Source organism: Cherax quadricarinatus, chromosome 1, assembly GCF_038502225.1.
Source record: "Cherax quadricarinatus isolate ZL_2023a chromosome 1, ASM3850222v1, whole genome shotgun sequence".
NCBI classification, from domain to species: domain Eukaryota; kingdom Metazoa; phylum Arthropoda; class Malacostraca; order Decapoda; family Parastacidae; genus Cherax; species Cherax quadricarinatus.
The window spans coordinates 7,579,889-7,597,983 of NC_091292.1; the positions used below are offsets into that span (position 1 = coordinate 7,579,889).

The window sequence follows — 18,095 nt, forward strand, 5'->3', positions numbered from 1 at the left end:
ATATTCCAGAATATTATGCCTTTTTATTTTCCCACTTCCAGAAAAAATTACTAACCACCACAAGCACACTGTAATATACGTTCCAGTGCCTCTAAGAAGCTGTATCCATGGTAAGTGGAGGGGAAAAGGGATTATTGTAGGAGTTTTAGAAGGGTTTGTGGTACCCGCTAGAGAAGAGGAAAAATCGAAGATGTCGTTTTCATTCAGAGTTGTGTCACGTAGATAATTCGTTTTCTCTACCTGTCGGGTCCCCCCCCTCACACACCAACTATAATATTCTACACACTCTTCCTACCCCGCAAAACATATCTATTTGCTCATTCCCTCGCCTAAATATGACCCCCAGAGGGAAGTTGGGATGCAGACGCGCGCATACAAGAGGGAAGATCAATTTAGCAGAGTTGCTTAAAGGCGGTAGTTTAATTTCAATTACTATCATTACTCAGAAAACAAAGACCTGCGCATATTTCACTCAGAAAAAAAGCATACTGAGATATAGTGCCTTTTCCATGTACATCTTGAGCTTTAGTATACACTGCTACACAAAATAAACCAGGAAAGCATCTCATCCCTCAAACCTGACTCTATCAAATATTGTTTACCTCACTATATATATTCTATGTGGTCATACATTCTAAAATAGTACACGGAAGAACTCAGTCGATAAATTAGCATAAAAAAGGCCAAAAACCCATCCATTACCCAGCCACCTCCTCCCACACACCCTCTAACAACTCTCAGCATCGAACAACTTCACCAGCAGTACTTAGGCCTAATAAGTTTTCATTTAGGTTCTTTACCTAAGCTAAAATTATTAAAATAACTTTGAGAGTACAAGGGACTTATGATCACACACATATCACACAAACCTCTTTTTTAACATAGAAAAAATCAAGCAATATAACTTATCTCCACAGGTATTCCAAGAAAGGTTCGCTTGAATTACATCCCACATCAAATTTACGCGATTTCGAAACATAAATGACACACATTCGGTAAAGTAAAGCCCAAATAATGGAAGTTTGGCGACTCACAGGTGGTTATATATTAAATAAGTCTAGCAGGTGTCTGCCCAGGAAGGTTCAGTGGGTACGTACCACCAACCCATCCGGTCTGCTGCTCTGACTGGCTTCCTTCAAGGGGGGGTTATAGCCCTTGGTGCTGGGGAAGGGCTCTTGATCCTAGGAAATTGGAACTATCTCCTTCTCTTCCCTTGGATCAGACTTAATTGCATCCCATTGTGTTTTGAGCCACGGGGGAATTTGACCCCAGAAATACCCTCCAGGTAGGTATACTCTTTCAGGTAGGTATACGTGTTGTGACTTACCGATTCCCGTAATAATAATATTTTGTTAATTATAATAGTAGTAATAATGATAATAATAATTTATTATTATTGCTATTATTATTATTATTATTATTATTATTATTATTATTATTATTATTATTATTATTATTATTATATTATTATTATTATTATTATTATTATTATTATTATTATTATTATTATTATTATTATTATTATTGCTGTTGTTGTAATTATTATTATACTGAATAGGCCTATGGACTATACTAGGGTTATTAAGGCTACATGTAAACTGTTCACCACCAGTCATAAATACTTTAATCCCTAAAATAGGGATTAAAGTAAACTCTCGGTGAATATACACTGAGAGATGTATATACACTGAGAGATGTATATACACTGAGAGATGTATATACACTGAGAGATGTATATACACTGAGAGATGTATATACACTGAGAGATGTATATGTACTGAGAGATGTATATACACAGAGATGTATATACACTGAGAGATGTATATATACTGAGAGATGTATATACACTGAGAGATGTATATACACTGAGAGATGTATATACACTGAGAGACGTATATATACTGAGAGATGTATATACACTGAGAGTTTTATATATACTGAGAGATGTATATACAGTGAGAGTTTTATATATACTGAGAGATGTATATACAGTGAGAGTTTTATATATACTGAGAGATGTATATACAGTGAGAGATGTATATATACTGAGAGATGTATATACACTGAGAGATGTATATACACTGAGAGATGTATATACACTGAGAGATGTATATACACTGAGAGATGTATATACACTGAGAGATGTATATACACTGAGAGATGTATATACACTGAGAGATGTATATACACTGAGAGATGTATATACAATGAGGGATCCTCACTTTTGTATGTATATACTCTGAGAGGTGTGTATCTCACAGTGAAAAAAAAAAAAAGTAAATATATACCTTCAGCGTATATGAACCGAGATACAAGCATCTTAGTGTATATACACTGAAAAATTTACACCTTCCGACGTGTATATACATTTGGAGACATGCTTCACAGAGTATATAAGGAGATATACATACCACTCATTGTATATACACTAATATACACACCTCTTGTGTATATATACTGAGAGATACATCTCTCAGTGCCTGTGCACATACTATGCACTCGGTATCTGCTGGCATGGGAAATCTGGAAAAACAGATGGGACGTGCAACTATGACCACCCTAGGAAATGCCATGCCCATATGAAAACAGGAAAATGCAAACTCCCTTCCTGTAAGCTTTTTCACCCTAAACTGTGTACCTCTTCAGTACAGGAAAGACTGTGCTATAACTTAAATTGCCAGGCATACCATCTAAAGGGGACAAAAAGATACAAAACATCCAGGCCATGGGAAAACCTGGGTAGCCACAGCCACTCAAGAGGGAGAGGTTTTTTAGTGCCAGGAAGGAAAAAAAACTGGCAGGAAATGGCAGAAATCGTACACCAAATCCAGTCATTCCTGGAGTGGAACCACAGTCGATGGCCTCCACTCCAAACCAACAGATACAGATACTAATGCCGGAAAAAAAATCCCCCCCCAGTACCAACAATACCACCAGTCCGATAACATTCTTCTTTGCAAATATACAGGGTCTAAAGCCAGCAACAAACAACAAAATACCTTTCATCCGTGGACTGCTTGCAGAGGCAAAGGCAATGTTCGCGGCTTTCACTGAGACCCACATAAAGGATCACTTGGACAACGAAATATGGATCCCAGGTTACAACCTATACAGATGTGACAGAGTGAACAGGCAAAAGGGGGGGGTTGGCCTGTATATTGCAGAGTCACTTGTTTGCACAGAACTGCTAAATGCCTCAAATGATGTAGTGGAAGTTTTAGCAGTAAAGGTCGAGAACCAAAACCTAGTCATTGTGATAGTCTACAAGCCTCCGGATGCAACATCCCAGCAATTCCAGGAACAGCTGTTAAAAATTGACCACTGTCTGGAAAACCTTCCAGCTCCTGCACCCAACATCTTGCTCCTGGGGGATTTCAACTCAAGGCACCTAAAATGGAGGAATATAGCAAATAATATTGTTGCAGTAATAACACCAGGAGGCAGCTCTGATGAAAACTCACACTCACGCGAGCTTTTAAATCTCTGCACAAAATTCAATTTAAACCAGCAAATAATAGAGCCTACTAGACTGGAGAATACACTAGACCTCATCTTCACTAACAATGATGATCTGATAAGAAATATCACCATATCAAAAACAATATACTCAGATCACAACATAATTGAGGTTCAGTCATGTATGCGCGGAGCCCCAGACCGACATAATGAGATTAGTCACGAGGGAGCATTCACCAAATTCAACTTCAATAACAAAAACATAAAGTGGGACCAAGTAAACCAAGTCCTAACCGATATAAGCTGGGAAGATATACTAAGCAACACAGACCCCAACTTATGCCTAGAACAGATTAACTCGGTAGCACTCGATGTATGCACAAGGCTTATTCCTCTAAGAAAAAGGAGGAGTAGATGTAAAACAGAAAGAGACAGGCGCTCCCTTTACAGGCGACGGAAAAGAATAACAGAGCGGCTAAAAGAGGTCAATATATCTGAAATGCGTAGGGAGACACTGGTCAGAGAAATAGCAAGCATCGAACTTAAGCTAAAAGAATCCTTTAGGAGTCAGGAATCGCGGGAAGAACTAAAAGCCATAAATGAAATCGAAAGAAACCCAAAGTATTTCTTCTCCTATGCCAAATCAAAATCGAGAACAACGTCCAGTATTGGGCCCCTACTTAAACAAGATGGGTCCTACACAGATGACAACAAGGAAATGAGTGAGCTACTCAAGTCCCAATATGACTCAGTTTTTAGCAAGCCGCTAACCAGACTGAGAGTCGAAGATCAAAATGAATTTTTTATGAGAGAGCCACAAAATTTGATTAACACAAGCCTATCCGATGTTATCCTGACGCCAAATGACTTCGAACAGGCGATAAATGACATGCCCATGCACTCTGCCCCAGGGCCAGACTCATGGAACTCTGTGTTCATCAAGAACTGCAAGAAGCCCCTATCACGAGCCTTTTCCATCCTATGGAGAGGGAGCATGGACACGGGGGTCGTCCCACAGTTACTAAAAACAACAGACATAGCCCCACTCCACAAAGGGGGCAGTAAAGCAACAGCAAAGAACTACAGACCAATAGCACTAACATCCCATATCATAAAAATCTTTGAAAGGGTCCTAAGAAGCAAGATCACCACGCATCTAGAAACCCATCAGTTACACAACCCAGGGCAACATGGGTTTAGAACAGGTCGCTCCTGTCTGTCTCAACTATTGGATCACTACGACAAGGTCCTAAATGCACTAGAAGACAAAAAGAATGCAGATGTAATATATACAGACTTTGCAAAAGCCTTCGACAAGTGTGACCATGGCGTAATAGCGCACAAAATGCGTGCTAAAGGAATAACAGGAAAAGTCGGTCGATGGATCTATAATTTCCTCACTAACAGAACACAGAGAGTAGTCGTCAACAGAGTAAAGTCCGAGGCAGCTACGGTGAAAAGCTCTGTTCCACAAGGCACAGTACTCGCTCCCATCTTGTTCCTCATCCTTATATCCGACATAGACAAGGATGTCAGCCACAGCACCGTGTCTTCCTTTGCAGATGACACCCGAATCTGCATGACAGTGTCTTCCATTGCAGACACTGCAAAGCTCCAGGCAGACATCAACCAAATCTTTCAGTGGGCTGCAGAAAACAATATGAAGTTCAACGATGAGAAATTTCAATTACTCAGATATGGTAAACATGAGGAAATTAAATCTTCATCAGAGTACAAAACAAATTCTGGCCACAAAATAGAGCGAAACACCAACGTCAAAGACCTGGGAGTGATCATGTCGGAGGATCTCACCTTCAAGGACCATAACATTGTATCAATCGCATCTGCTAGAAAAATGACAGGATGGATAATGAGAACCTTCAAAACTAGGGAGGCCAAGCCCATGATGACACTCTTCAGGTCACTTGTTCTATCTAGGCTGGAATATTGCTGCACACTAACAGCACCTTTCAAGGCAGGTGAAATTGCCGACCTAGAAAATGTACAGAGAACTTTCACGGCGCGCATAACGGAGATAAAACACCTCAATTATTGGGAGCGCTTGAGGTTCCTAAACCTGTATTCCCTGGAACGCAGGAGGGAGAGATACATGATTATATACACCTGGAAAATCCTAGAGGGACTAGTACCGAACTTGCACACGAAAATCACCCACTACGAAAGCAAAAGACTTGGCAGACGATGCACCATCCCCCCAATGAAAAGCAGGGGTGTCACTAGCACGTTAAGAGACCATACAATAAGTGTCAGGGGCCCGAGACTGTTCAACTGCCTCCCAGCACACATAAGGGGGATTACCAACAGACCCTTGGCAGTCTTCAAGCTGGCACTGGACAAGCACCTAAAGTCAGTTCCGGATCAGCCGGGCTGTGGCTCGTATGTTGGTTTGCGTGCAGCCAGCAGCAACAGCCTGGTTGATCAGGCTCTGATCCACCAGGAGGCCTGGTCTCAGACCGGGCCGCGGGGGCGTTGACCCCCGGAACTCTCTCCAGGTAAACTCCAGGTATAATAAGGAATAACAAGAATGAAATATAATGAAAAAAGAATAATACTACAATAGCAGCAAAACCATAACAATGAACTGCAAATAATAATTAAAAATAATAATAATAATAATAATAATAATAATAATAATAATAATAATAATAATAATTAATAATAATATAATTATTTACAGAAAAAATAAATGTAAAGGAGAGATATAGATCTAAAAAAATGTATATTTTTAATATAAATTCCAAAGTCCATGCAAATATTAAGAACCTCTTGAATATAACACCTATATCGTGTAGGCAAGCAAAAAGGTCTCGGTCAGATGACCAAAAGCTCCAGCTGCTGGTCATCATATGACTAAGACCCGCGTCAGGAAACACTTGTCCTGTTTCCCTGACAAACCTTATACCTAGCAAGCAAAATTCCTCCTTTTACCAACACCATCCTGCCTACGAAACCACCCTAACCCTAAGAGCCTCAGTAGAAATACGTGTCTTTGACTTTTTTTTTAGGTTATCCGAGGTAATTTACACTATGTATGATAATTGTACCAGTGTATATATGTGCCTAAATAAACTTACTAGCTTTGCCCACTATAGTTTGGGACCTCCTCGTAGTCCGACCCGTTCATCCCAACCCGACCAGTCATGTACTGTGTTAGGCAAAAGACACGTGTGCAACTAATGTGATATTCTCTTAGGACTAATAAAATGTCACATTAGCTGCACATGTGTCCTTTAAAAATCTAACAAGGTGTCTGTATCTCCACATCTAGTACAGTCCTTATGTTTATGCAAATAGTAATTATTGCCATTGCAGTCTCAAGTTAAGCTTAAGCTTCCCCGAAATCTTCAGTCAAATGTCACTCATCTCTGTTACATTGTATCATGTGAGGGAGATCGGGGCGACACCACTCCCAAGAGCCCTCTTAGGGCGGGGAAGGTACCAGAGCCGAAGCTTGCTACCACCTGCAGCTCACAAGAGTGCCACTCCCACGAGCCCCCATGGGGCGGGGCAGATGGCAGACCAGAGGCCTAGCTTCTCCCTACGAGCCTCGTGAGGGCTGGGAATGGGGCTAGGCCTGGGGACAGATGATCCCAGGAGATGAGGAGGTACTTGTGTCTCCTCCCATGGGAGACATAGGTCTCAAGACACTCCCGAGACAGGAAGCCAAGGCCGGGTCACCATCTGGAAGAGACCCAGGCTAATCAAGAACATCAACAACAACAACATTGTATCATGTGGAAGTAAATCTTTGACTTTGGTGTTTCGTGGCCTGGTAGGCAACGCTCTCGTTTCGGACACAGAGTGTCCGTGGTTCGATCCCCGACAAGGGTGAAAACATTGGGCGTGTTTCCTTACAACTGTTGTCCCGTTTACCTAGCAAGCAAGTAGGTACCTGGGTGTTAGTCGACTGGCGTGGGTTGCATCCTGGGGGAAAAGATTGAGGACCCCAATGGAAATAAGACAGACAGTCCTTCGATGACGAAGTGCCTTTCTTGGATTATCCTGGGTAGCTAACCCTACGGGGTTAAAAACCCGAACGAAATCTTATCTAACATACTCATGAGTCATGTTGACGGCAGTGAAGGGACTTGAGCTAGAGTTCGTCACGGCCACGCTAGCTGGAGATTCGTCTGTAAAAACTTGCATTTGTGGTCACAGAGGTTCCTGTGCTAACTTTCCTATGGTGTAGAAATATACCTAGTTGGATGAATCTTATAGTGGCTAGCTGGTCTAGTGGTCTGAGTGACCGCGGGTTCATTAAGATAAGATAAGATTTCGTTCGGATTTTTAACCCCGGAGGGTTAGGACGTCATCGAGGGACATTGGGGTCCTTAATCTTGTCCCCCAGGATGCGACCCACACCAGTCGACTAACACCCAGGTACCTATTTGCTGCTAGGTGAACAGGACAACAGGTGTAAGGAAACGTGTCGAATGTTTCCACCCGCCGGGAATCGAACCCGGGCCCTCCGTGTGTGAAGCGGGAGCTTTAGCCACCAGGCCACCGGGCCACCAATTCCCGGCCGGGGGTATGGTTTATCTAACATACCGCTGGTGTCCCGGAATACCGTGGTTATTGGGTCTGGCCCCGTCCATTTTTTGTTCTCCTCTCCCTTCCCTATTCTCCACCTATCCCCACTACCCCCACACCTCTTGTGGGTCCTTACCTGTGAGTTATCAACAACAGTAGATAAGCTTCTCAAATTGTTAAAAATAGTGTGTATACTTTCATAAATATTGAATAATGGTGGGTAGTGTACTTTCCAGTACAGAGCTCCGTCTCTACTGTCTGCCTTCATGTCGGGTACCTTGATCCCGGTGTAGGGATATTGATCCAAGGAAACGGAGTTATCATTCCATTCCTTGGATCACACCTGATTACCTTCCATTACTAGGAGCCGTATGACCACCTTTGGGTTTAGCTCTTAATATACTACTACTACTAATAATAATAATAATAATAATTATTATATAATTATTATTTTCATTGTTTTTAATATTTCTAAGTTTTTAATTAGTGTTTTTAGGTCCATTATTCATAAGTTTTTTCTTGGATAATTTCTAGTACGCATAAGTATTACAAAATATACAAGGTGTGTATCCCTCTGTGTATATACACTGAGTGTATATACACTGAGTATTCTCGACTGGTGGTGAACAGGTGACATGCATTAATGACCCTCGTGTAGTCGGTAGGCTTGAAACCCAATTAACTTCGGTGAGAGAAAGTATAAACTTATAAATTGTTCATTACCACTGTACCTTGTTCGGAGTATTGCTCAGTGTTGACGGCTACGTTCAAGGCAGGGAAGATATCACAGCTGGAACAGATAAAAGGGTCATTTACGACTCGCATAGAGCCAATCAAGCATTTAAATTACTGGGCACGCCTTAAAAGTCCTTAATATATACTCACCGGAGCGGAGAGAGAGAGAGAGAGACAGAGAGAGAGAGAGACAGACAGACAGACAGACGTGGAGGGTGCCTGAATGCCTAGTCCTAAATCTGCACACTACCATAACAACATACTGGAGTGAGAGGTATATAAGGAAGTATAAAATAAATCCAGTGAAATAGTGCGCCGTGGGCACAATAAGAGAACACTGTATTATCATCCGTGGTCCCAGACATTTTAACAACTTACCAGATGATATCAGAAACACTGCCGGAACAAGTGTAGACGTTTTCAAAAGGAAACCCGACAAATACCTCCACCAAGTTCATGATCAACCAGGCTGTGATAAGTGGGCCAGCAGGCCGCCAGCAGCAACAGCTTGGTTGACCAAGCAACCAATAGACAAGCCTAGCAAGGGGCCTGGCTGAAGGAGTAGGCATACTCTCGAAACCCGTCAAAGGTACATTATTTTTATAAAGCTCTCAAACTAATGGGGTCCAGTCCCTAGACCTATTAGGTACATCTGTAATCTTTCGATTATTGCCCACAGGATGGGTATGGGGGTGACAACCGACCACAGGATGGGTATGGGGGTGACAACCGACCAAAGGATGGGTATGGGGGTGACAACCGACCAAAGGATGGGTATGGGGTGACAACCGACCACAGGATGGGTATGGGGGTGACAACCGACCAAAGGATGGGTATGGGGGTGACAACCGACCAAAGGATGGGTATGGGGTGACAACCGACCACAGGATGGGTATGGGGGTGACAACCGACCACAGGATGGGTATGGGGGTGACAACCGACCACAGGATGGGTATGGGGGTGACAACCGACCAGAGGATGGGTATGGGGTGACAACCGACCACAGGATGGGTATGGGGGTGACAACCGACCACAGGATGGGTATGGGGGTGACAACCGACCACAGGATGGGTATGGGGGTGACAACCGACCACAGGATGGATATGGGGGTGACTACTGACCACAGGATGGGTATGAAAATAACAACCGACCACAGGATAGGTGTTGAGGTGACTACCGACTACAGGATAAGTACTGCGGGGGTTATCGACCACAGAATGGACATATAATACATAATATAGGTAATAATCTAATTAACTAACTAGAAAATAAAACGTCAGGTAAACTCAGGTGATCAGCTGATAGCTCAGTATTATAAATATTAAATGTATTATTTGTCTTGAATATTATCCTACATATTCTTTTCGTGAATAAATTCCATCTTATCAGCTCTTGTTTTGTGTGTGTGAATAAATATAACCTTATGTAAACCACGGAACGGGTGGGGTTTGAACCCACTGGCCTGGAAAACTCGACTCACCCGCCATGGGTTCAAATCCCACCCGGTCCATGGTTTGTTTACATCGTGTTAATACGATTTTGTTAGTTATCTTATTTCTGTCTTATTATTATTTTTATCATAACTAAGCGCTAAACCCACAAGGGTCGTTCTCGTGAGCAAATATTATCTCACTTTTTTTTTAATACATTTGATATTCATTTTATATACTTAAATATTTTCTTTATTTTTTCTGCTAATAAATATTCTCTTTATTGTTAATAAATTTTGGTCCGACTCTATTTGTCAGTAAAAGATTTATTTTAATCACGGGGGAGGCGCTAAACCCGTTGGAGTCGCATAGAGCCTGGGAGGTAGTCAGGGTCGATCCAAGGAAAGGGAGGAGGACAAGTCCAGTTCCATGGATCAAGACCTCCCTCGCTCTTCATACCTGAATGACTGTGGCTTCCAGACACCGGCTTTTTTTTTTAATTTGTATTAACCTCTTCAAGGATGAGGTAGGGTGGGGGCGATGACCCCCCTTAATCCAAGGACTTAGCGTCACTCTTACCTTCCCTTGGATCAAACCTGGTGTTGTGGGCTTCCCCAGCTTGTCCGTGTGGCTGGAACTCTTGTGTCCAGATCTGGAAGGGGTCATTTCAAGCACTTTTAACATTTGAAGCCTTTATAATTCAACGTTTCGCCCACAGTGGCTTCATCAGTCCAATGCAAAGAAGAACGCTGTAAAGAGAGGAGGAGTCTGAGGTAATCAGTCCCTCGGCCTGGAATCGATGCCTTCAGTCTCAGTCTTGAAGAAAGTGTAGTGTATGGTGGGAGAAGTGACTTATATACTGTAGTCAGGTGAGTGGAAGCAGGAGGAGGCGGAGTCACAGTGGAACCATCCACTAGTATAAGTCTTCGTCCAAAGGTTGAGCAAGGGTTTTGTCTGGTACTCAAAGTCTCACTGTGGGTAAAACGTCACATTGTGACTTAAGAAATCGTAATGACACGATTGCAAATAAACCATACCCCCGGCCGGGATTGAACCCGTGTCATTACGATTTCTTAAGTCATGTTGACGGCAGTGAAGGGACTTGAGCTAGAGTTCGTCACGGCCACGCTAGCTGGAGATTCGTCTGTAAAAACTTGCATTTGTGGTCACAGAGGTGCCTGTGCTAACCTTCCTATGGTGTAGAAATATACCTAGTTGGATGAATCTTATTGTGGCTAGCTGGTCTAGTGGCTAACGCGACGGGCTGGAGTTTTGATACTCTGACCGCGGGTTCAATCCCGACCGGGGGTATGGTCACATTGTGGTTATACATGCTAAAGTGTTTTGAAAATGGTATAAAATACCGACAAGTTGACTGAAGAAACCTGCTGTCTAGGAGAAACCTAACTGCTGCACATGTGTCTTGGTCACCAACATGTTAGGGAGACCGATACAGCGATTTACGTCGAATGTGTATCGCTGTCCTTATGTCCAGTCAAGATTTTCCAGTTGTATGCCTTTATTATTCATGTCGGCATTTTTTTGGCCGGACCACCTCTTGGAAAAGGCCCGGGCCGGGCGATTGTACCGGCGAACCTAAAACAGAACAGAACATGTCGATATCTCATTCCATCAGCTATACGGGATCGCAAGTTGTGCTGCATTAAATGTCGTCAGAATATCTCCAGTTGCCCTGATACTGACTCTAGCGAATTAGCTGAGCGTTGACCAGGACGACATGATTGAGGACAACAGTGGAAATAAGACAGTCCCTCGATGACGCACTGATTTTCTTGGGTTATCTTGGGTGGTTAACCCTCCGGGGTTAAAAATACGAACAATATCTTATTTTCAAGACATTAAATTACTCGGATACATAGCCATGGGGAATAAAAGGCGCAGTACAGTGTTTGGAACAATACAATGGCTGGAACAATACCGTGGATGCAACAATGCACTTGCTGGAACAATACAGTGGCTGGAAAAATGTTCTAGCTGGAACAATGCCCTGACTGGAACCATACCCTGGCTGGAACAATTCTCGAATTACCCACACTTTGGAGAGGAAACGTCAGACGACGTTTCGATCCCTTCTGGAGCACCGTTAAGTCCCCCATCCCCTGTCCTCCCACAAGTCAACAGTCAGACCTCGGGCCGTGATAATTATTACAATCAAGGGGGCAAGCGCTAAACCCGTAGGATTATACAGCGCCTGTATGGGGGTGGGATATGGAAGGTATTCAGGCTTAATTCAGAGAACCGGAGCACAGATTCAATTCCTTAGATCAAGAGCCCTTCACCAGCATCAAGGACCCTTCCTTGAGGGGGGGAAGGGGCGTGATGAATGGAGAGAGGATCAAGTCTCTACTACAGTCTTGCCTTGAATACCTGACACGAGGATAATTCTGCACGGAAGATGCTAGCCAAAATAACAATGACATTATCTACAATCAGATTTATTGAGAATGTTTTGAATTATGAGGCGACGTGAGTATTTATATGTGAATTTTTATGAGGTTTTCGACATCAGTTTCTCAACGCTTGATATTTTTTTCTTCCTCTACAAATGCTATTTTGTTGATTTCAAAACAAGTTGATTTAAATTAGGTTATATATGGTTTGGTTAGGTTAGGAAACACGTATAATTAACCCCAAATTACAAGACCCGACCGCTATACATCTGGCAAGGAGGTGGTCGAGGTAAAGTAGGGAACGTTGAACTCTGAAAACACACACACACACACACGGGAGAGATAGGGGGACATGATAACGACATATAAAATACTGAGAGGAATCGACAAGGTGAACAGAGACAGGATGTTCCAGAGATGGGACACAGCAACAAGGGGTCACAGTTGGAAGTTGAAGACTCAGATGCATCATAGGGATGTTAGGAAGCATTTCTTCAGTCACAGAGTTGTCGGGAAATGGAATAGTCTGGTTAGTGATGTATTGGAGGCAGGGTCCATACATAGCTTTAAGAAGTGGTATGATAAAGCTCATGGAGTGGGAAGAGAGACCGAGTAGCGGCCAGTAAAGAGGCGGTGCCAGGAGCTATGAATCGACCCCTGCAACCACAACTAGGTGAGTACAACTAGGTAAATACACACACACACAGACACACACAGACAGACACAGACACAGACACAGACACACACACACACACAGACACACACACACACACATACACACAAACAGACAGACAGACAGACAGACACACACACACACACACACACACACACACACACACACACACACACACACACACACACACACACACACACACACACACACACGGAGGAGGAGGAGCTGCACTGCTCATTAAAAACCAGTGGGGTTTTGAGAAAATGGAAGGAATGGATGGCACGGGCGAAAGGGACTACTTAGTAGGAACAATCAAGTCTGAGGGACATAAGGTGATAATTGCAGTAATGTACAATCCACAACAGAACTGCAGGAGGCCAAGAGAAGAATACGATGAGAGCAACAGAGCAATGGTTGACACACTAGCCGAGGTGGCCAGGAGAGCACACATAGGGGGAGCAAAGTTACTAGTTATGGGTGATTTCAATCACAAGGAGATTGACTAGGAAAACCAGGAGCCCCTTGGGGGTCCCGAAACATGGAGAGCCAAGATGATGGATGTGGTACTGGAAAACCTCATGCATCAACATGTTAGAGACACTACCAGAGAGAGAGGAGAGGATGAACCAGCAAGACTGGACCTTGTATTCGCCTTGAGTAGTTCGGACATCGAGGATATCATGTATGAAAGGCAAGGTCATGGAGAAGATTCAAAGAAGTATTTACAGTGGAAACCAGTAGGACTCCAGGAAATCAGAACAGGGGGGTGCACCAGCAAGTGCTGGACGAAATACATATAACCAAGGAGGAGGTGAAGAAGCTGCTATGCGAACTTGACACCTCAAAGGCGGTGGGACCAGACAACATCTCTCCGTGGGTCCTTAAAGAGGGAGCAGAGATATTGTGTGTACCACTAACAAAGATCTTCAACACATCATTTGAAACTGGGCAACTCCCCGAGGTATGGAAGATGGCAAATGTAGTCCCAATTTTTAAAAAGGGAGACAGACATGAGGCACTAACGTGTATAGTATGCAAGGTCATGGAGAAGATCATCAGGAGGAAAGTGGTGGAGCACCTGGAAAGAAACAAGTGTATAATTGACAACCAGCACGGTTTCAGGGAAGGAAAATCCTGTGTCACAAACCTACTAGAGTTTTATGACAAGGTGACAGAAGTAAGGCAAGAGAGAGAGGGGTGGATCGACTGCATTTTTTTGGACTGCAAAAAGGCCTTCGACACAGTTTCTCACAAGAGGTTACTGCAAAAGCTAGAGGATCAGGCACACATAACAGGAAAGGCACTGCAATGGATCAGAGAATACCTGACAGGGAGGCAACAACGAGTCATGGTACGTGACGAGGTGTCAGAGTGGGCGCCTGTGACAAGTGGGGTTCCACAGGGGTCAGTCCTAGGACCTGTGCTGTTCTTGGTATATGTGAACGACATAACGGAAGGGATAGACTCAGAAGTGTCCTTGTTTGCAGATGATGTGAAGTTAATGAGAAGAATAAAATCGGATGAGGATCAAGCAGGACTACAAAGAGACCTGGACAGGCTACAAGCGTGGTCCAGTAACTGGCTCCTTGAGTTTAACCCTGCCAAATGCAAAGTCATGAAGATTGGGGAAGGGCAAAGAAGACCGCAGACACAATATAGTTTAGATGGCCAAAGACTGCAAACCTCACTCAAGGAAAAAGATCTGGGGGTGAGTATAACACCGAGCATATCTCCTGAGGCGCACATCAATCAGATAACTGCTGCAGCATACGGGCGCCTGGCAAACCTACAGATAGCGTTCCGATACCTCAGCAAGGATTCGTTCAAGACTCTGTATACCATTTACGTCAGGCCCATACTGGAGTATGCAGCACCAGTTTGGAATCCACACCTAGTCAAGCACGTCAAGAAATTAGAGAAGGTGCAAAGGTTTGCAACAAGACTAGTCCCAGAGCTACGGGGATTGTCCTACGAGGAAAGGTTGAGGGAAATCGGCCTGACGACAATGGAGGACAGGAGGGTCAGGGGAGACATGATAACGACATATAAAATACTGCGCGGAATAGACAAGGTGGACAAAGACGGGATGTTCCAGAGATGGGACACAGACACAAGAGGTCACAATTGGAAGTTGAAGACTCAGATGAATCAAAGGGATGTTAGGAAGTATTCAGTCATAGAGTAGTCAGGCCGTGGAATAGCCTAGAAAGTGACGTAGTGGAGGCGGGAACCATACATAGTTTTAAGGCGAGGTATGATAAAGCTCATGGGGCAGGGAGAGAGAAGACCTAGTAGCAATCAGTGAAGAGGCGGGGCCAGGAGCTATGAATCGACCCCTGCAACCACAAATAGGTGAGTACAAATAGGTGAGTACAGACACACACAGACACACACAGACACACACACACATACATACACGCGGGGCCAGGAGCTAAGACTCGACCCCTGCAACCACAAATAGGTGAGTACACACACATACACACACACACACACACACACAGACACACACACATAGACACACACACACACACACACAGACACACACACACACACACAGGCGCTGTGACCCGACCCCTGGAACAACATACAGGTGAGTACAGACAGAGAGGATAACAATACGCTTTAGTAAAGAGTAGTATATATTTATTTACAATAAATAAAGGAGCCAGGACCAGCCTGGCTCACATCTTCGTACATTACACAAGCTTTCTATATACAAGTTAGAGCGGGAGCTATAAGGCTCCTTCTACACACTCCCAGGATAGGAGAATAAGCCTTATGAACTTCAAGGGTGCTACAAGGTTCCTTCCACACACTCTACGGATAAGAGAGTGACCCTTATGGTCTAACATCTTCATGCAATAGTGCAATACAACCTCTAGCAACAACAACAACAAAACTTAACAAAAATAAACTATTATATGTACGTAACAAAAGTTATTAACAAACTTGGTTAACTTAGACGAGTTCTTTGGGGGGGGGGGGGGTACCGGTGAGGGGCTTATGATCCAAGGAGTCTGAGCTACTCTCCCTTTCCTTAGATCAAATATGAGTATCTTCCATACTCCAAGAGTTGTATGACCCCTACGGGTTTCGGCTCTTCCCCATTTATAACTACTAATAAATAATAATAATAATAATAATAATAATAATAATAATAATAATAATAATAATAATTAATAATAATAATTTAAATGACAAATTTTACAGAGAACTTCAAACCTTATTTAAAAGATAATTCAACAGAGCTATGAATTATTTTTTAAAGGTAATTAACTCAAGATTATTAATTGGACAGGTAACCTTAAACTTATAATTACTTTGTATGTTTAGTAATTATGACTGACGTGCTGGGACCACAGACATGATATATCAGACGTGACATGTAAACATGCCTTTATACACATGGGTTAATTAGGCAATAATCGCGAACAAGCGATTCAGAATGCAAAACAACCACAGGGGGAGTTGAATGACAGCTCCAGGCCTTTCGTGTTGCGATCAGCATATCAGGAGCTTGCAATATGTTGCAGAAAGAAAATGAGTACCAGGCTAATACGTTCAGAACGTTTTTGAATGAAATTCCTCTTTTTCTGCAACATTGCTAGCTCCTGATGTGCTGATAGCAACACGAAAGGCCTGGAGCTGTCATTCAACTCCCCCTGTGGCTGTTTTGCACGTGGGTCAGTATAAGGCTTAGCCATGCAAGGGTTAGGATGCATTACTGTAGGTGGTGACTGGTGGTGGGTGGAGAGGGGGAGATTATTAATGGGGGAGAGAGGTGATGATGGCGAGAGAGGAGGCGAGGGTGTTAAAGACTGCAGGCCTACTGCAGGAGCACTGCCGGAGATCTACTGGCTCATGTTAGGCAGGTCCATTTGTTGGGTCGGAGGTATCTAATACCAGTGTTCTACTCACATTATGTCTAATGTAATGACATCCACTCTTGAAGTGGCTGCTCTTCCCTAGTGATAAATTAGACATGTGCCACACTCAGGTATCTTTATTATGGTACCATTTCCACAAGATACCAGAGTGTTGCACATGTGTCTAATTTATCAACTTGTCGACTCTCTGAACCATTTATCTACATATCTTCCCTAATAGTCTACTCCCGTTTAGGTAATTTAGATAGGTAAGGCAGGGACAGGTGTATTTTACAAACCTGGTGTAGTGGAGGCCGTCCAGCGCTACAGGCTCTAACCAGAGAGGGATACGGTAAGCTATTAGTCAAACTTTCTTGTGTTGTGACACACTGCTGGACAAGCTTGTATTGGGATATTCATTAGGTCAGCTAAGGCAGGGTTAGGCCAAGTTAGGTTAAGTTAGGTTAGGCCAAGTTAGGTTAGGTCAGGTTAGGCCAAGTTAGGTTAGGTTAAGTTAGGCTAAGTTAGGTTAGGTCAGGTTAGGCCAAGTTAGGTTAGGTTAGGCCAAGTTAGGTTAGGTCAGGTTAGGCCAAGTTAGGTTAGGCCAAGTTAGGTTAGGCCAAGTTAGGTTAGGTTACAGAATGTCAACAACTATATACAATTCCGCGACAATGTACACGTTATTATGTGTAAAGTAACTTACATAGAACATTAACTGATACTTCGGTATCTTTATTACCGAAACGTTTCGCCTACACAGAAGGCTTCTTCAGCAGAATATATACCAAAATAACAATGGAGAGAGTAGAGGAAGTAGTTTTGAGGCGTCTAGTTATTTAGCCTTGTTGGGAGGCGATCAGTCCCACAAGTCTGGTTTGAGGTCAGTCTCTCAGGCCAGTCCCACAATCCTGAGGGACTGACCACCCACCCCAATGGAAATAAGTCTCTCTGTCTGACTTTTTTGGGTTATCCC

The 18,095-nt window shown here is 43.2% G+C and overlaps 1 protein-coding gene across 1 annotated transcript in view; it reads right to left on the reverse strand.

Moving 5' to 3' along the window:
• Positions 1-15,870: 15,870 nt before the first annotated feature.
• LOC128686749 (uncharacterized) overlaps positions 15,871-18,095 on the reverse strand; it is a 19,983-nt gene continuing 17,758 nt past the window's right edge. Inside the window, exon 3 of the mRNA XM_053773789.2 lies at positions 15,871-18,095. This exon is cut by the window's right edge and continues 2,354 nt beyond it. The gene's annotated coding sequence lies outside the window, so the exon portion shown is untranslated.